Source organism: Anser cygnoides, chromosome 13 (assembly GCF_040182565.1).
Source record: "Anser cygnoides isolate HZ-2024a breed goose chromosome 13, Taihu_goose_T2T_genome, whole genome shotgun sequence".
Lineage (NCBI taxonomy): Eukaryota > Metazoa > Chordata > Aves > Anseriformes > Anatidae > Anser > Anser cygnoides.
Window position 1 is genome coordinate 10,530,382 of NC_089885.1, and position 21,769 is coordinate 10,552,150.

The window sequence follows — 21,769 nt, forward strand, 5'->3', positions numbered from 1 at the left end:
TGGGAGTGTATGTAAAACTAACCTGAAATGATGCTAATTGCTTCCTGTGAACATGCAGCTGAATTAACTTTTCTTCAAATTTGCCCTGAGGTTCTACATTAATTATGCCACAGGTGCAAACAGGGGATGAAAAGAGGAAAAGATAACAGGAAATAAAGCATTCAAACCTTTAATCTGTTTTTCTTTCTTTTTCCAAGTTCACAACTACTTGCCTAGTTCTATTCCCTTCTCCTGATTGCCTACCCTTGGCATCTTTGGTACCCATGTCCTCAAATACTCTCTTCTATTTGCAGTCTTCCCATACTTATCCCTTCATAAACATTATCTGTTCTACAACTGTGCCTAGATCTCGGCCTTTGTGAGGGGTACAAAGAGAGAGAGTTCTTGACTCATCCAGGCTGCAATAGCAGAGAAAGGTTAATACCTTAATATAAGTTACCTGATTGAATAGGACAAAGTGGATGCCCCCAGTCGACAACAGCCCACCAGTGGAGTCAGAAATAAAGCCCATATCTCTGAAGTCAGACCTGTATCTAGTTGCAATCTAAACCAGATTAGATTTTTTTTTTTAACTCCATCATAAGAATCTCCAGTTAAACAACACTTAAGTATTTCAGTCAATTAAGCATGAGCATTACTTTTAGTAGCAGTGTTGTGGTTTAACCTGGCCGGCAGCTAAGCACCATCAAGCTGTTTGCTCACCCTCCTCCCCGCAGTGGGATGGGGGAGAGAATTGGAAAAAAAAAAAAAAAAAAAGGAAAAGCTTGTGGATTAAGATAGGGACAGTTTATTAGGACAGAAAAATAATAATAATAACACTAATAGTAATAATGTGTACAAAACAAGCAATGCATAATGTGATTGCTCACCATCCGCTGACCGATGCCCAGGCCAGCCCTGAGCAGTGGTCCCCTCACCCCAGCCAGCCACCCCATATTAATTTCTCAGCATGATGACATAAAGTATGGAACATCCCTTTGGCCAGTCTGGGTCAGCTGTCCTGGTTCTGTCCCCTCCCAGCTCCTGCTGCACCCCCAGCCCACCCACTGGCAGGGCAGTGTGAGAAGCTGAAAAGTCCTTTGCTTAGAGCAAGCACTGCTCTGCAACAACTAAAACATCAGCGTGTTATCAACATTACTCTAATTCCAAAACGCAGCACTATACCAGCTACCAGGAGGAGAATTAACTCTATCCTAGCCAAAAGCAGGACAAGCAGTCAATAGACAGAAAGATGTGATGACGAAAAATAATTTTTATGTCTGATATACAATAAGCAAGTCAGACTCATTCTGTCATAATAAGTAATTTTGTTAGGCTTTGTTAGGCTTTGGGGATCTTAATATACCGCAGTTTTTGAGGACATCCCTAGTAATTATGGGAAGAACTATTCCATCCACCTCCACAGATATGCTTTACATGACCTGCTTTATTGCACTGGTGGTTACTTGACCTATTTATCCACACTTTCCACAATGTTGCCACATTTTCAAGTTTTTAAAATAATTGTTATAGAGACAATATGTAATCTGTACTTTAGCTATATTGATAACAGGATTATTCACATGCCTGAAGTTGAGAAGAATAGAACATTCAGGTGTTTACCCACATCTCTTCCAACCAATCAATAAAATTAAAGTGCCTATGGTAATGATGAATTTGCTCACACTGAAATTCCCAGCTACAGTACAGAGACTCACCACCTAGGAAAGAATGGGATGTGGAAACAAAATTAACAACTGAAAAGAAATGTGTGAAGATGTCTCAGTTGAGAATGAGGATTTATTAGGGAGATGAGGCTGTCTTACAGACAAGTTAAAATATCAGGAATGACTGAAAGCAAGAGAATGGCAAACTAGAGTCAGATTTCATCTGCCAAATTAACACAAAATATTCAAAATCTGCCCATCAACCTCCATTTGAGAGCTAAGTGGCAGGTACAATCCTCAGCAAGAACAACAATTTGGGGCAAAAAAAAAAAAAAAGAGAATTACTATCATATCTCTTTAATATCAAAACATCATAGTGTAGACAGCCTGCCAAACTCAAACTGCATCATTAACACAAAGAAAACAGGATGCTGGACAAGATCATGAAATTGTAATGGACTTAGAAACACAGCTACATCTACTTCAGACATTTTGCAAGAAAAAAAACATCAAAAATAGAAAATATGTTGTCTTTTTACCTAAACCTCCAGCAGAAAGCAGTTAATTCTTATTTGAATCAGTGTACCTTACTTGGAATGGAAGATGTTAATATTCTAGAGGAAAGCAATGCATAGAAAATGGATTCTGAGCCTTGTAACAATGCTACTAATGTTATCTCACTAAAAGAATTTTTTGCTTATTTTAATGTGTGTGAATCTTAAATTAGGTTATAAAATCTTATGAAGTAACACATCCCTTTTTAGAGGCCTGACACTTATACAACGTCAGCAGACGGAGGCATGCTCTGAGTGCTTAATGACATTGATCAATGAACTAACAGCACTTTCACACAAACATGACCTTTACCTTTATCTGAAATCAAATGCACAGATGTGCTAGAAGAAAACATGGATTCGGGAGTCCATTTATTATTTCCACTTAAGGCATTGTCACAGCCATTGATCTTCAAGCTATTTTAGAAGCAAGATCATAACTTTTTGAAATGTATGCGGTTTATAATTATTTTTAGCTAATACAGACAGTAGAGCTAATAGAGTGGATACTATCATTTATTAGTTAAACAAACAAATGTGTCCAGATATATGAAAGACTAACGTAACAAACTATAGCTCGTTTGATTTACATACCTTGTAGTTACTCCTTTTAGTAGCATTCAATTCAAGTCATAAAATGAAAGTTTAATGAGACTTTGTTTAAATAAATGAAAAAAAATATTTGGATTACATTTAAAATTATTTGGATGATATTTAAAACAATCTTAAATTGATTGCTTCCATCATATTTACAAAACATGAATATATATATTCTAGACTATGGAAGAGAACTGTAGCTTTAAAATTTCCATCTGAGACAGGATGTAATAAAACTGTTATCTTTACTACATGCAAAGACTCACTAATTTGTGGTCACTGTGAATATCATTACATATTAAACCAAGTAAATTTTCACGCCAGGCAACTGCCCACCATCTGACAGCACTTTCAGTGTTTGCATGAACCATTACGACCAACTCATGTCTGACAGATATCACAAGCAATGAATAGTAGTGTAATCTAACACCAAGGTAATATTCATTACAGATTTAGTATCTGTGATAAAATTAAAATATATATATATATATATAATAAAAATGGCACTCAAAAATCCTGTTGGTAGTGTCACTTCAATTTTTCTGCTATGAAATTGTGAGACACATTATCTTATAAGTGAAGATATGTCTAGAACACAACGCATCAGTTTTGCTCACTTTGTGAAATTTCTCTTACACAAGTTCTGCTTCAGAGTTCATACTGAAAGCACATCTTTCTGGGAACTCCAAATTAAGGATTTACTGCAGTGCTGTATGTAAGAACCTTTTGAACAAACAAACAAACAAAAACATTTTTTAAACATTTGTAGTAGTGACCTGGCTGAAACTCTGTTCCACAAGGATCTCATAAATGGACAAATACTTGGCATTTCCATTACTTTATCTCAAGTCTTTCTTGACCCTGAAGGCCTTTGCTAGCAACCGTACCAGTACTGCAATCATCCCTTTTTGTGAAACAATTTCCATATCCTTATCTCTGTAACAAAACAATATAATGTGCCATTTCATCAAAATCAGGAATATTTATTTACGGCTTGATATGACCATTTGATAAAGCTGCTTGACAACATTAAGAGGTCTAACAATCAACCTGGCAAGTGTTCCAGAGCCACCTGAGATGTAAAACTAGCACTGTTTGAGCAACAGTCTTTGATTCCCACTACATGGCAACAGAATACTGTACTGCAGTTGGTTGACTGACATGCACCTCTACATGATCACACTTATCTTACCATTTTCAGCTTACATCTGTCTGTGCTGAATGATGTGGATCTACTGTGTGTTCTCTAACAACTATTTAATCTCTATCTTGAGGTCAAAAGCTCACCTGACTTCTGAAGTGTACAGAGATCTTCAGCCTCCTCTGATCTGCTTTCCTACCTTAACTTGCAATAAAAAGACTGAGCTTTATGGACTAATCACTTTCATGTTGTCCTGTCATTCAGCAGCCAAATCCATCATGCTATTTCTAGACCCTTCTCAGTTTCACACTGGAAAGAAGAGCAATGCTAACAGATATAAAGTTATTTTTTTAGACAAACAAAGCATCAGGTGTGGCCAGGTGCATGATTCACATGTGAAAGACTGCTCTGTGTATGAATTTTATTAGGTCTAAGCACATAGGATTTATGGCAAATGCTTTAGCTAGGCAAAATCTACTAATGATAGTAATAGTAAAATATCAGTTACTCTGATTGTATTTGGATTAAAAGTAGTCACTTCAGCAATCTTTCACATTGTCATTATAAGGGAAATGAGTTCTAACTGTATGCTGCTTCAAGACATAAAAATCCAGTGAGGCAATTTCATTAGACATGTAGGGCAGAAACTCCAAAATTATAACCTCAACTCTGCTATGAAGTCAAATCCCACTAAATTCCCAAAATATTCATAAGTTGATGGTAGGCAATGAAACAAAAGATCGACAACTGGGGGATAATCATAAGCGTATTAATATTTTATGCTAATATATTGAAATTGATTTAGAGTTCTGTGTTTTTTTTAACCGCCACTGATATTACATATGCATAGAATATTTTATAAAAGATTATATTATGGAGTCAGTTAATTACCTACCTGCTGCACATTAAGTATTCATTCAGTTAAATTAATTTACATAATAATAATAAAAAAACCACCTACAAACAAAAAAGAAGGCTATTTTTCTTATGCAGGCCATTTAAAATTGCTGAATCTTTGTGGGTTTTTGTTTGTTTATTTTTGCTTTGTTTTGTTTTGTTTTCTCTTTTGACCATAAAGGAAACACTGAATAATGTTTTGCCATGTTGAATTTAAACCCTGTGAAAGAGGAACTCAGACTCAATTTATTTCATGGTGTTTTAAGTTTATTGTGCAGGTGGACTCAGTAAATTAGAATGCTCATTAAATTGAATGGAACTGGTGGCACCATATAGATTAAAAACTTTACTGAAATCCAGGTAAGCAACCTCCACAGCCTTTCCCTCATTTCCGAAGTAGGTTATCTTGTGATAGAAGGAGATCAGGTGAGTCAAATGGGACCTGCCTTTCATAAGCCCATGCTGACTGCATCTGATCACTTGATTATCCCATGTGTCACGAGATGGCATTCAAGATGATCTACTCCATAACTTTTCCTGGTACCAAAGTCAGATTGACAGGCATCCTGGACAACTGATGACAAATTATTGAAAGTGGCTTGGTGAGCACTTCCACCAGCTCCTTCAGTATCCTTGGATGAGTCCCATCCAGCCTCATAGACTTTTGAAAGTTTTGATGATGTACTAGGTCACCTACAGTTTTCTATTGGATTATAGGTATTTCATCTTGCCCCCTGTTACCATCTTCTAACTCACGGGGCTGAGTTAGAAGAAAACCTACCAATATTTTATTTTATACATAGCAGAGACTATAAAACAGTACAGTTAATAATAACATTCTAATAAATGATACCATGCCTTTTATTATATTCTCAAAATTAATGGCTCAATTACATGACATGCTATGCCCTGCCTTTTTTTTTTTTTTTAATTATGCTTCCATTGTGGTTGGAAGTATTGAAATTTCATAAGCTTTTAAAACAGTCTTTCAAAAATGAGTATTCACTAGTTATGACCCCAATTTAATGGCAAAAAAGTGGCCTTTTTCATTGATAACGTAAGTTACTTAGTGTACAAAATAGCACCTATTTTTAAATGCTTCTTTTTTAATGATATCAGCAACTTCAGTTCATGTTTTCCCTTTATAAAATTGTTCTTACAAGTGTTTTTATGTTGTATTAAATGTCATCTCCGTTACAATAATTTTCAGTTGATTTTGACTTCCATATTCATAAATTCATTGCAATAATAAATCGTCTGTCAGTGCTTCCACATTTTCATTTGAACTTGTTAATGAATAGCTCAATAAACACGTAAATGCCTGCCATATTATTTACATTTACAGTAAACATACCAATCCTTTTTGGATTCTAGCCGTTTACTCAAAATTTATTCATCTGTATAGGAAAGCTTTTCATATTGGCTGATTACTATTATGGCTGTATCCCCATACAGCAGAAAATCATTCCCCTAAAAGTTTTTTAAAAACGACTTCCACCAACATACTAAGGTGTTTAATGTTATTTCACATTCTGCATAAATAATTGACACTGAATGTCAGTCGTTGCAAGAAAAGTTATTTTGCCACATGTGAAAATAATTCAATAATAATTTCATTCATTCTTGGATCAACTATTGCACTGAGACACCTTCTTTGGAAAAACACAGAAATACCAGTAACTTGCACTTAATTATATTCACAACATCAAAATGTTCATGACAGAGAAAGATTTATGAGGATTTAAATTATTGGCTAGCTCCCCAAAAAATACAGATGAGTAACATCAGCAACTGCTCATTATGAAATAGTTTGAATTGTTATCCAGAGATAAAAATGTCTATATGTGCTGACGAAAGCAGAGTGAAGTTCTCCTCTGCTCTCAAATGCCATTAGTGGTTGTCCATGAAAGGTAAGAACACCCATTGAGTTCTTAAACAAATTCTAGGTTGGTGAATTTTGCAGCTATACGGAAACTCAAAACTTGATGCTGACAGGGCTTTTTGCTCAGACAACATGGCATACAGTCATGTCATATCAACATTCATAGCTTTCTGAGAAAAAAAAAAGTTTGAATCACATAAAAAAATAGGTATGCTTCCTTAGCTGGAGCTACTATTGAAGTAGTAGTTCTCACAAATATCACAATCTGATATTTGAAGTACAGCTCAGATCTACAGTGTATCATCTGAAAAGCCAGGAAAAGAAAAAGCTGTTTACCTTACTCATAAGAATCATTACCAAGAAGATGAGATTCATACTTGTGCACCACAAACTATTACATAAGAAGTATCACCTTTAAATCAGCTGTCAAATTAGCTCCACTCTTTGGTGTTTGGTTTTGTGGTTAAAAAAAAAAAAAAAAAAAAAAAAAAAAAAGTTCTGTCACTGAAGTCTCTTCAGTCACACCATTCATATTTATTAACAGTAACAGTTTTTCACTGTAAGTTACATCACCTTATATTATGGGTTTCTGCAAGAACATAGGCCATACACATACAGTTTGTTACATTGACATTTATTGTCAGTTTTATTTGCAGTTTTATGGATGTAGCTTCAAAAGTTAGATGTATTTCTATTATTTTTAATACAATGTTTTTATGTGATAGTGCACTTGCTGAAACAATTACTATTCCAAATATGGGAATTAGTTCTATTTGATTTATGTCAGTCTGATGTGACTGATGGAAGCTCTAATGACAGCCAATATTTCATGTGATGAAGTGCATCTCTTATAAACACAGCACACATTGCCTACACATAACCTACTGTCAAAAATGTAAAATAAAATTTGCTAGACTTGTCAGTGAAGAATGAAATAAAATTCCTCAGTGATGGCAGCTCAAATACTCTATTTAAGTAGCAAGCACTACTTATTTGGGAGCTATTTAGCTACATGTATTTGTGTTATCGAGCAGAAATCAAAAACTTTGATGTTACTCATTAGCTTCACAGCAACATACACAAAGGAAGAAGAAACCAGAAGGCCTAATCAGCAAAGCCTTACGGGCATCAAATAGCTAAATATCTTCCAGCATTCAGGCTGTGGTGTTTCTATTTTCACTGATCAGTAACTATTCTCCATACCCAGCAGTAGTTAAGAATTGGCAACAACTAGAATTGTATTTATAAATGCTTCACATTTCTCCATTATGCAGCTAATGAACTGAGTAAGAGTTGGGAACCTCGAGAACGTGAGCCTAAGTGCTTGATATGACCCTCAGCAGAGGTTGTCCAACATTATATAACCATGCTGTACTTGAACAAGAGAGGGCTTTTGCCCTGATCAGATTGGTTTTGTTCCAGCAACTCTATCACTACTGATATTTGATTCATAAAATTTAAAAATTACAATTGTTTAAACAAATCTATACTTTCTATGGAAAAAACATCAAACTTGACAGTTCTAGAAAAAGGGGTAAATAAAAAAGTGTTAGCGTTCACTGATGATCCTAAGGTATTCAGGGTTTTAAAAATGAAGGCTGATGGAAAAAAAAAATGCAGAAGACCTCAAAATACTGAGCAATCAGGTTACAAAACAGCAGGTGAACCCAAGCCCTATCTGTACATAGACAGGGAAGAGGAAATACCTGTAACTCTGAAAACACCCAGTAGAGTTAAAAAGCCAATGAATGCTGTATTTCCGGAAAGAAACAGAAAACCAAATAGAATACACATGTTGGTTTTGTACTGACCTGCAGTATGTCTGCATACCTGATTCTGTGTTCAGTTCTACTCTTTTCTTTCAAAACTACACACAGAAATCTGAAAAAAAAAAAAAAAGTAAGAAAAGAGTAGCAAGGGCAATCAAAGCTACAGAATGGAGAACAGACTTGGACTTTGTACTGTGAAAAAGAAATGACTGTGGAGGTATTTAATAGATGTCTTAATGAGTAACAATTTGGAATTCTTAAATGAAAATCTCAGATGGCAGGTTCAGAATAAATAAATGGTGCAAATTAATCACACACACTGTAGTGAAACTTTGGGATTAACTACTTCAAGAGTGGTTCAGATATCAAGAGTTCATCTAGGTTCGAAAAGCCATTGACTAACTCACAGAAGGAAAAACTTCCCCTTGGGTTTATTAAGCTCAAACATAACACATTTGATTGATAAGATTCCTTTAATGAGCTTTCCATCAGAATGCCACTTGCCTGAGGAACACTAGAGAATATGATAATGATACCTGAGAAAAAAGTTTAAAACCTATGCAAAAAAATATAAGAGCTATAATCTTAACTGGATTACAGTCCAAAGAAATTTGAGAAAAATTAAGGATGCTAACACCAGAATATGTTTTGAGATAATCAATGTCTACAAAATATATGAAAACATAACTAAAGACATTGTTACCAAGAGGCATATTCAGACTCTGTATGTTTTCGAGATGATCAGCTCTGCCAAGAAAGTTGCTTTGTTTTCCAAGGAAAGCTTTCAGTAGTATTTAGCTATCTTATTCACTAAATTAATTTGCTGTGCTTTGCAAATTATAACTGCAGCAACAATGTAATAAAGCATAGATTATACTATTTAATTCTATGAAATAAGTAAACAATAGTTACAGCAGAATGTCAAGAGTTTAAGAGAAAGCTCTTTGAATAGATCATTTTACCATTTTCTACTCATTTAAGCCATTAAGTTCCCCAGGAATAGTTATCAGTTGCGTTCATCAATCCATGAAGGTTATCTGAACACTCTCTGAAATGAACACTTTAGAGTAGTCAATGAAAAACAAACTTCACGTTCTTTAAGCCTGAGAAGTTGGTACCTAAACAATCCTGAGTTGGTATTTTTCCTTTTTTAAGCATACCATGCTTGTTCTGTACAATGGATAACGTGTCTGACATATCTAAGTTGTAAACTGCCATCTGCCAGCTACAATTCCCTTCCCCTTTTAAATATAAAAAAGTGAAATCCTTTCTTCATGTTTATAGTAAAGTGATGGCTGACAACCAATTTGTCAATCAACCAACTGACACAACCAACAGTCTCCACAAACTTCACTTACATCAAAATAAATAAATAAATAAAAATTCCCCACATCAAAATCAACATATCATTACAATGTGGATAAAGCAGACCATTTACACACACTCCACATTTTGTCCCTGCACCACATTACTACCACACGTATTCTTTGTAACTATTACACCACAAATTCTTCACTAATTTTTTACATCTTCTCGGGCAACTAGTTTGGGCCACTCTGAGAGACACTGAATTAGGCTGATCTTTGGCTTAATCCAGCACAGGTACTCATATTCTGAAGTCAGACAAAAGGGTAGGGGAATACAGCTTTTATTTTCCTTAAAAACAGTTTGTAGTTTAAATATCCCAGTGTCCCTGCAGATGCTTTTACTTTAAACATTACATTTCCCTTCTTCTATTCCTTGTCTTTAAATCTCCTTTAAAACCCTTCTGTACCTGTTACAGGCAGTGAAACTGTACCAGATAATCCAGGTATGGTAATTTAATTTGAGAGGATGTTCAGGCCCTTTAAGTCAGCGGGTGATGCTCTTTTCCAGTATAAAATATAAAAGTGGGGGAAGATTAATCAGTGCCACAACATGAGTGCTGATGAACATTCATTAGTAAAATTGGCAAACACTTTAGAAACATCACATGCAGTCTAAACTGAGCACAGCAGACTACGCAAAGGCTACAGAGTCTATGGGGCTGTCACTCAAGTGTCCTGCATGTTTATGTACATCACACTTTCTACTAAAGGACTACTTTCTAAATCACCACAAAATCAAAAGGATGTACACTTGCTATGCACTGCCTCTTGCAGGTACCCACACAAACATAGCAACAGAACCTGAAGTTTTGTAGCTTTTACTGAAAGCAATACTGGAGTTGAAGATTTATATATGAATATATAAAAGTATATATACTCTTTATATATGTATATATAAAAGTATTTATACACATTTGTGTATATACATGTATGAGTATTGTAGACAGAGAATCAAAAAGAACTCTTACATGGATTTTCTTAATTGATGGGGTTGGGCAGTGACATTATCCAATGGCATAAATGATCTTCACAAACATAATACAGTTACATAGTCTGGTGGTCTGCAACAGGTCCAAATGCATACACTTACTGAAATTAATGTCATTCATCACATTGATGCATCACCGTCATTCAGATAAAAGAAAAAAAAATCTTTACATCTTCCTAGAAAATGCAACAAAGGAAAACAGAAATTACTCTTCCATGATAAAGTATAATTCAGTAGGAGACTAGTGGTATATCTTTCCAGTCTGTATTTCCATATGTATTAAAGACAAAAATTTTTGACACCGATAGCCATAATCACTAGCTGTCAGTAGACTTCCAATAAATGTGTAAAAAATGTCCACTGGAATTCCCACATTTTTAATTAAAAGGGAGGCAATTATTCATTACAGATTTTGGGCAGGTCATTTTATATGTAGATGACATATCTAATGAAATATTCATTTCTTCTGCCCAACGCAAACAATGCTATCAACACAGAAGATAGTTGTGCTAGCAACTACTAGCTACTATGTATTGCATTTTAAAAGAATGAAGAAAATAAATCCCTTTTTACTGTAAATAAAATCTCATTCAGAGTTATTAACCATTTACATTTAGACATGCCCATATAGCTCATAATCAGATGCATCACTGTACCAATGACACAATAAAGTAAATGACAAAGGTCTGAAGAACCTTCTTCAAATGTGTCTGTTATACCCTTTGGTATTTTTAACTGATCAGAGATGCATACTGCTGGGAGCTTTTGCATTGGCACAGATAGAATGTCGATACCTGTGAAATACCTATGCTCATGAACATCTCTTCTCTGCAAGCCTTCCATAAAGCATTCTGAGATGTTCACAGTTCAGCATACACATACACAACCAAAAAAAAAAAAAAAAACCACTTTAATTTTTAAGATCCTGACTTCCATAAGTCAGAGATTTAATCACATACCTAATTTGAATCCAGATCTGTTAGTGTTGCAAATATTCATTATGTAAATGGTAACCTCTGTGTTTCTCCCAGATAAACTCTCAGTACCAAGATGTTTCCGTCATATCTACTTCCCATCCAAAGCACTTTTAGTATTTCTAAATCACCTACTAGAATTTTAATGCAGATTTACCTAGGAATTTCCAAACTTTGAGGATAAGCCTTGTTACCAGAATCTCTGCATTACTCTCTATAAGAAGAGGGGGAGCTTCACACAATACTTCTCAACATGCAATTTTGCTTTTTGATTTGATGAGAAAACTTGAAACAACCAAAAAAAAAAAACCCCACACTTTCATTTTTCCATTATTGCAAATAACATGTTATCCAGAAGGAAAATGTTTGTGCATGATCTAGGGGAAAATTATGTTAGCAATGCACATAATATTAAAGATTCTGCAACATCTAGTCTCTCCTTCCAGCCTTAAGTGTGATGTATTGGTTTGAAGATGGCCTATAAGATTAGCAGGTTATTTAAAAAAGAATTTTAACAGCATTGGATGTTGCACATAAGAAACAAACCTAAGCTATTGTCTGTTGTCTCTGAAACTATATCTGTATTGCTAGCTAGAAGAGCAAGGCTTGAAAGAGGTAGTTTAACAAATAATCTTTTATTTCTCAAATCAGTAACAGTCAATGGCCTGTTTAGGGAGTTACAGACTAAGACGCTATTGCTAATACTAAAGAAGAAAAAAAAAATTATCTTAGAACCTTGAAGCTTTAGTGTGATTTGATGTTTCCTGGAATCTCTTTGGGCTCTGTATCTTGGCTTATAAGAAGCTGATATTTTCTTCATTGCCTCAGCCTGAAGTAAATATTCCTGTGTACGCTCTTACTTTTTAAAATATTTACACATATGTTTCTTCTTACAAACTTCTGTTAATGACAGCAGTGAGACTACTGACATATGGTTATAGAACAGATGCCTACTTTTTTAACTCAAGGTATTAGGTAGTTAACAAGTTTCATTTATAAATGACTTATAGGACTATCAGTAACTGCAGACTACTCTACGACATATTCCTGAGAATTCGTCCTGAAGAGTGACACTCACATACCCTATAAGCTCCAAGAGGATACTGCACCATAACCCTTGTGCTGCGAATAGTACAGAGGATTTATTGTGTCTCTGTGAATTCCCAGAAGCACAGTGATCTGAGTAGGCCAATGACATGAGAAGAGATCAGCACCTTGTGCCTTTCAGCTTCTTTCAAACAGGAACTGTCAAAAAGTCTTCCTCTTCTACAAAGCATTTGTGTGACGCTGTGGAAACACTGAGGGTGCTAGACTTCCATTGACTTGCTAGCCTATTAAAAGATTATTATCCTCACAGGGAAGGTTTTTTTACATGTATTCCTCAAATCCCTATGCTGTGGTAAGTGGGGAATAGAAAAGGCCGTATACACCCTTGCATTGTGGCAGGGAAGGAGACTGTCAGATAGACATACCTTCACACTGTCCTTTTCCAGAGATAATGTTGGAGCTATTAATAGCTATGTTTTACAATCCACATTTCAAAAACACCTCCTCCACAGCAAACGTTCACAATGACCTTTAATTCTCCTTATATTAGCAGCAAAGGACCTTTCCAGAAATATTTAGCCCAATGGCACACATTTTGTATTAGCCCTTGCTCATTCAAGCTTCTTGAACACGTCTGGAGGGTCCTTAAACAAATTTTTCGACACTATTGATGGAACCTTTCCGACAGCTCATTAGGCGAACGGCAGAGAATTCATGAGCTTTTCCAAACGTGCCTAGAGACTCGTGTTCATCAGAGTTCAGTGCTAGCTAACAAATTGCTGCAGCTCTAATTAAAACGTAAAGTAATTCTAAGCACACAACCTTTGGTAAATCAAATGCACCAAATGATTAAAAAAATTGTTTCAATTGTAGTAATAGTTTACCAAAAGAGAATATTATGTTTGCACTTAATGAAAACGAAGAACAATTTTATATCACAGAGTATCTGAAAGCTGAGCAGAAAAAGGGCATTTTTAAAAAGTTACAGTTTATGAAAGAGGCTCCTTGTTGTGATGAAGATATTATTAAGACACATTTTTAACACAAACTGCCATGATCTCTGTAGTGCAAACAAATGGAATTTCTAATGAAGCACACATTATATCCTTCTGATAATATTATTGTCATTAACAGTGTTTCAATGAAAACCCAGTGTATGGTAATAATTACAATGCTTCACTGGAAAGTGACTTCCAAATCTGAATACTCAAATTGAGGTCAAAGGCCAACAACATTCCCATTAAAAGCAAAAGCTCCTCAATATGATTTCAGTTAACTCCTATAGCTTCCTGTTTCATATCCATTAGAATAGAGAGTGAAATTTCAATATGTAAACTTATATTGAGATGGTTGTTTCATAAACATTGCCTCAAAAGGTTGAAAGAAGCAAAAGGAATACCAATATAGACTTTTTAGGAAAGGTTTATAAATTGTAGGGTTGGACAATGTTATTGAGAGTAACAATAAACTCACACTCACACCTTCAATACTGTACTCACTTGCATTCCTTAATCACGTACTGCGGTAGTATAGAGCAACAGTGAATAACAGTGCAGAACTCTGTATGGGTACTTCTCTGTGGCTTAAATATCAATAGAATTTGCATTAAAATAAGCTTTATTAAATATACGTGTATATATATAAAGAAGCATAGCAAAGAATAAAATTATGGCCAGTAAACAAAAATAGTGGAAGACTCTCTTAGAAGTCTGTAAAAATGCATACAAACATCTGTCTCAGAAGTCTACCATTAAAACAACTTGAACTTGAAACCTCTCAAACATTGCCTTGCTGAGAAAATACACACACAAGACCGATTCACTCTTACAAAGTATAACTCCTATTAAGAAGTGTTGCAATCTCTCACTTTTGTTTGAAACTGCAAAAATACGCCACATGACGATAATGTCCAAAATTTAGTTCAAGCATAAGAAAACTTATAGTTTATGATCTTCCTTCACTGTTTCTCTGTTTCCTTTCTCCTCCTCCAACAACAGCATATTCTAACAAGGTTGGTGCTGTCAAGCAAGCAGCAGAATTTAGTCTCTTTCTGCACCAATGGCTCCCTCTCTTCAGGACTCCACGAATTAGGGCCTCATCAACTCACAAATACGAAGATACAAAGGGTGACCAATGATGCATCACATAAAGGCCTGCAGCAGCATTTATTAGCAGCTGACACAGAGAATAGTTTTGCCTTATCACAGCAGTAATGAAATCTACAGGATTAGACTCTAGTTTGTCTCCTGTGCAAAGCTTCATAGCCAAACTTCTCTCTCATATGTGTGTGTCAATGCACAGAATGCAAAGCACATTTTTCCTTTCAAAAGCTCATGATACAGCAACTTCCAGATAGGGAGCTGCTCTTACATTGTTAATGCATGGCACAAATGCCAGCTGCTCAGCAGCACATGCTTGAACTAACTAGTAAAATCCCTATTCTTAGTCTTACCTCCTGTGAACAAGCTGACAAAGAAATTAAGTCTGATATAAGAGCCTCAGTCTCTCAAAACTGATGGCTTGAAACGCATTGATCCTAAGACTTTTACGCACATGCTTAACTTTCAGTGTGACACTAAAATACGTCAACTTCTATATGATATAACCAAGGCTGTAGCAAGAAAAACTGCCTTGCTGCTGTACATCTCTGAGTGAACAGAGGGAATCACTCTGAAAGTGATCAGTGCAACAATATTCACCAGCATGAACATAACACAAACTTTATTTCTAACTGTCCTCTAGCTTTTAACTGCCTTCTTAACTGGCTTGTAAAAATCAGATGAGGGAGAAGTATCATGTTTCTCAGGACAAAATTTGTAAGTCAGAATTTCTGGATGGAGAAAAAATACAAGGGTTGCAAAGCTTCAGAGAATAGTGTTCTTCACCATGGAAACTTCAAATGAAATCTGTGCCTCGCTGAAGAAGCAATAGTCCTCTAGATGACTTCTGCACAGCAATGGGATTTCACCCACCATACTAGAAGGAAGACTCCAGTATCAGGAACATTTTGGAGTCAAGCTGTTGTTCCAATATAAACTCAGTTAGAAGCATAGAAATGCATATGAATTTTCTTTCCAGTCATCAGAGAAAAGGGGCTAAAGATGACCAAGGAGAGAAATTCTTAGGTTTAAAGCTTTGAAAGAATGAATTCCAGAATCCAGAAGCAACTAACAGATCTATATTTTAGTCTTCCATCACCTAACCTGCTCCCTTCATATTAAAACACAAATTTTATGTTGCCCAGCTCCTGCACTGACCCCTATAATAAGGTCCTCTCTGCACAGGGAAATATATTTTAGAGAGACGTCATGGCTAATTCTCAACATCTAAATATGTGACTGGTGGTCTGTGGTCTGTTCAAGCCCTAACTACTGGCAGTGTCTTTCACAGACAGACAATACCTGCTATTTGTGTTCTGTTTGAAAATGAAATAACAAACCCTTCTTAAAAAAAAAAAAAAAAAAAAAAACTCTTTAAATATTCTGGTAGAGTTAACATTCTCTCCATTCTAAGGTCTCCCATGAAAATGCAAACCCATGTATAGCTGTGGATTCTGAAAACATGCTCCACTGGGTGTTCAACTATCCTACCTTTGCAGCCCTGTAACTGTGTGATTCGTCAGCATATTCTTTCAGTGTTGAACTCAGTGATGTTTCTCAGCTCAGCAATATTTCATTTTTCACCAATGCCAGAAAAAATGGGTGCATGACAAGAAGCTTAAACAATTTTCAGTATAAGTGGCTTTCTTTCTTTCACCTCTTCCTTTGTTTTTGTTTGTGGTAGTTTTTTCTGTTTTTTTTTTTTCTATGTGTTGTTTAGTCAGGAGATGAAGTCTTATAGCCCTAAAACTAACCATTTCAGCATTCATTTTTCTGAAGAATGCTTTTCAGGGTTTCACACTGTTTTTGGTGGGTTTATCTCCTATCAACTAATTTCTGTGAATGATGGTGAAATTTGAAACTATGTTTGGGATGTTCTTGTCTTCAATTCCTTTAGGGCTTCCATTTGTTCACATATACAAAAAGGATAAAACTCCATTTAGGCAGACAGCAGTGAAGGATGGCTGATTACCTGTATGACAATGAATTCACTGCATCTTCCCTGCACATCCCTCCCTCTGCCGCAATGACCTCAAAGGCTCTTACTGCAATGCTCTTATCTAACCCACAGCCTTCCTTTCTGACATTTCTTTGCATTCTCCTTTTCGTGAACGACAGGGATGGGACAGCATTATGGACTCAGAGTAAGATTCATTTGTTCTACGTACCATCAGAGGTAATTCTCCATTGCTATGAGAAGGCTTGTTAGTGGCTCAGATGTGTAAGATGAGAGAAGCCATTTCAGCACATCACAGAAAACAGGTATTCATTTGGTTTTGGGAGAAGCTGAAAATCCTCTCTAGGTGGATTTGGGGGATAGATTGGATAAAACATGGAAGGACCAGAACTGCAGTTCATGACTGGTGACAGGAACTGAACTAAGGACTTGCATTCCATCATGTATTCTACATATTTGGGACCACAGGCTTTCCTGAAGCTACTTCATACCAGACCCACAAGAAGCACGGTGTCTTAGCTTCTCTGCTTCTGTGTCTTCGTAGGCATAAAGGTCTGGGCAAGAGGAAAGTTATACCTAAAACCTGCAAAAGCTAAAGAAAGCTATAGTTTAAAATGATAAGAGGCTGACTTCCCAGCCTTTTATTTGCTGCTCAGCTGTTCAGCATTATCTCACATAGTGAAACCAGTTAGTGCAGGATTATGGCACTCATTCCACTCTTTCTAATAAAAAAAAAAAAAGGGGGGGGGGGGGGTGGAATACTGAACTTTCTCTTTTGAATACCTGGGAAAGGATCCTCGTTTTAGATCCTTGTTGTTCTGCCTTCATCATCCAGAACAGGAGAGATAAAATGGATGGAACTACTTGATAATTTCCCGCTGGTACAGAGTATCAGTTAACTTCTGCTCCCTAGGTGTGTCTAACCTCAGTTTAGGGTGAAAGCTAGGGCAGGAAATCTGGTAAACTGCATGTGGTAGAGTACCTGGCCCTTAAAGCTACAAACGCTCTCATTTCTTTTACTCCTTTCTTTTACTTTTAAAAGTTCACAGGAACATTTATTCCAGCCTCTGAACATAATCACTGAGTTTCATAAAGAACAAGATTCCCACAAGGCCTCATAAAAGTTATTCTCAGTGTTATAGCTCTACTTCAAAGGGCAAAAAAAGCCATTTTACAATAACCTTGCTGTCATAGAGTGCTTACAGCCAGGGCCTTCATTGGGTATAATCCATAATAAAAAGGAATCCTTTGGGACTATCTGTCCAATTGCCATGTGCAAAACAAAGCAGAAAAAGTGCTGGATACTCATCTGTACATTAAGCTGCTGACACTCACAGCATCAAAAATAAAGGAATAAAAAGATAGGGTAATTAGATAGCTCTATCGAAGTGGCCTTCTCTGAGGGATTTATTTTGCATATACATCATGTCTTTTAGTTCCAATTTTTCTTTTTTTTTTTTTAGCTCAAGCTATCATTACTTGCAACGCACTCTGCACAACTTTGTGTTGATAAAGATCATTTGAACTCCATGTGGACTAGAATTTGGCAAGTACAAATCAATTTAAACCCTACATTTCTAACTGTCTCAAACATAATGGCTGCTGTGCCCCTGAAGGAAAAGATCATGCAAGTTTACTTAGATTTTGTGTTGGTTTCTGTTGCTTTTTTGTAAAGTCACTACATATCTGAAGAACTGGGTTGTTAAAATACAGATCTTCAAAAGCCAAATCCGCAGGGAATACAAAGTAAAAATTCATAAAGCAACATTATTTTTCTTCACAACAGCTAGCAGTTTCATCTTAGAACTGCATTATCCTCTTCAAACTGGGTACTTTTTTTAATTTACGTAACGGAAAACCTCTATCCTCCTGTTAGAGGATATCTGTCCTGTTTCCTGAAAACTTTTATGGTCTGCCCTCATACACCTATCTCGGTAAGCAATCCATAGTAAAAAGCGTCTGTTGCATCTGGCTAAACCACACACTATTAATCAACATATTTAACAACTTTCTTCCCATGTCAAATATATTTTGGGTGTATGCTATGCTCTAGGAACTTCTCAGCTGGTCCACGGAGGATCAGTCTGATGTTAGTATAACCATTAAACCTAACTTTTTTGCTTTCTTCCTCAAACATCCCCAGATCTTGGGAGCAAGCCGAGGGTATGCAATTCAACGCAGCTTATGTACCCTGACTGTTTTAGGAAAGATCTATTAATAAGAAAGGATGGTAGTGCTGGTGAGATAGGAAGAAGCTGGAGCATAAATGGTGCCTTTGGAAAGACATAAAATCTTCAACTCCTAGCACATTTATGTTTCTGATACTGGCATTCTGTATTTCATCACTTCATTGTGAAAAGGCCATCAGATCAAAGAGAGGTACTTTGTACAGTACACTGCTTAAATGAAAAATGGACATTATTTTCTATTTTGGTAGAGCTGTATTGTGATTATGCTATTGCCGTGTTTCAAATTTAGAGTCTCATATAATTTTACATTCAGTCAGTTTGTGTGTTTTTTTCAAAGTAGTTTCAATTAGCTAAAAAAATATTTTTTTCCTCCTGCTTTACTTTTTTGCTTAAAATTAAAATTAATAACCTAGACTGGTAATATTTATCTCTTGACACATCTATAAAGGGATGGAAATTTTTACAAGAAGCAAACATGTCACAGAAAGAAAACTTCTGATCAAAGTCACATACCACAGATTAGTTTCATGAGTAGTCCTGACCACAATAGAGATCTCCTACTTCAAGAACTCCTTTTCTAGCCTCTTTCATCTACACTCTCTTTCATCGTCTCTTTCTCTTTTTCCTTTACTTTTTTTTTTAACATGCTTAGTTAAGATCTTCCATCTTTCTTATTTTAAAGGATGTGCAAGATCACATGTACCAATGGCTATTATTAAGTGCTTTAAGATAAAGCATAGATTTGCTGGAGACCATTTTTCCTTGACATTTTCTGGAGTTTATAGTTAATCTTCCTTTTAGTAGTTTTAAAATCTCCATCAGACACACCCTTATTGTTACAGAGGTCAGCTTGAAGTTGACACCTGAGAGTTATTCTACCAAGAGAAAACGAAAATTTGCTGATATTTCCTATGGTTGCTTTTCAAACTCTTCCTGAAGAAGGACTGAGCTAGTACCTATTTCATACTCAAACTCAACAACTCAAACTCACAACTCAAATCAAAGGGAGGAGGACTGACTTTTCAGTCAACTATAAGGAAACAGAATCTAGCTCAGGATGCAAAAAGAAGGAAGATGCAAGAACTCAAAGCAACTTATTAAATTTATTAGCACCTGGACCAGTGAATCAAAGGAACACTTCAGAGCCAGAAAGAGAAGTCATGCCAACAGAAGAATGTTCCTAAACTAATCGAGAAAGAGACAGAAGAAAACATATTGGGATGAAGAAAACACCCAGCATGCTTTAATAAACTTTTTTGAAATGTCTAAATGTCTTCATAGGAAAAGGCATTTGCTTTCACAGAATAAGCAATACAATGGAACAGATGACATTGCCTCAGGCATTTCAAAGCAAAATCTGTAGGTTCTGTTTAAGTTATTGACAAAGGGGATAAAGTTTAAGCTGAGGCGAATGGTTTTTTTTTTCTATTCTCCAAGCCCTACAAACGAATTGCTTATTGAACAGCTCTAGTGAGAACCACTGTGGCATTTTTAATCAGGTGTTCACTTACTCGCCTCCATGTTCCTAGTTTCAAATAGAAGAGCAACTGTCCCAAATATAGAAGCCATGCAACAGGTTTAAAAAAAATCTTAATCATGCCAGAACTAAATCATTAATAAAGCTCATAATGTTCTGCCTCCTGGCAGATGACAAGAAAAACATAGGATTTAAAGCATTTCTTTGTTATATTAACTGTCATAAACATACCTCTGGAAATCTACGTTTCTCTCCAATTGCTGATGGTACAGTATGGTGATGGTATTTGAAAGGTATCAGCTACAGTCACACCGTTTTATTTCTGTGTGACTACTGCACAAACCATAGGTCCTCCAATACTTGATGCAGTTGAAATTTTAAATCTCATTCAGTGAGAGATTTGAAATGAGAAGCGAGTTGACTAATTTAGCAATGCCATCCTTATCAAAGAGGAGCAAATGAAGTGCCCCAGGCCTCCACACTCTAAATTACATCTCAGTAAACTGCCATCAAAATATTCTGCACCTCCAGTTCCATAAGAACAAACCTTCCACAAATCCCTGTGGCAATTAGAAAAGTTACTTATAATACAGACTTTTAAGCAATATTAATTTTAACTGTTCCACTAAAAGCTTTTATCTCAGAGAAAGCTTCTTATGCAATTTCTTCTTAGAGAAGAGCATTCTTCTCTAGCATTCTTCTAGCATTCATCTAGCATTCTTCTCTTAGAGAAGAGCAGGATGTCAGAAATACTGGAGTTTTGAAAGGAGAACTCAGAAATTATCAGAATAATCTGAAAAGCTGCACATAGAATGTGCTTAATGACCATGGGCTACTGTCTGCAATTTCCTCAAATTTCAGAAGATTTTCAGTAAATTTATCCCTTGATTTTTTTTCTTCACATAGAAAATGGCTCTGTTGTGTAAAATTTGCAGAACACAAAAATTTGACAAAGGCATTTTTAGAGTATAAATTTCATTGAAAAATGAAGCTTACTCATTACTCAGATGTTGAGGGGTTTATTGAGGTATATAAAATGAATAATATTTAAGTCAGTCCAGACTATATTCATTTTTATATTATTAGGTGATTATTATAAAAACTCAAAAGGATTAAAGGTAATCATTACTGCCTCCTAGATTTAGGAAGTAAATCTAGGGAATTTACTTGGGAAGTAAAAAATAA

The 21,769-nt window shown here is 35.7% G+C and overlaps 1 long non-coding RNA gene across 5 annotated transcripts in view; it reads right to left on the minus strand.

The window, feature by feature from the left end:
* The window catches only part of LOC106037734 (uncharacterized), a 504,883-nt gene that overhangs the window by 157,173 nt on the left and 325,941 nt on the right, over nt 1–21,769 (minus strand). For 4 of the 5 annotated variants that reach the window (XR_010834690.1, XR_007169486.2, XR_001208191.3 and 1 more), the window contains one exon: nt 8,529–8,598. The exons of the other annotated variant lie outside the window; for it this stretch is intronic. This is a non-coding gene — a long non-coding RNA (uncharacterized lncRNA). The remainder of the gene's footprint in view (nt 1–8,528; nt 8,599–21,769) is intronic. 5 annotated transcript variants of the gene reach the window in all.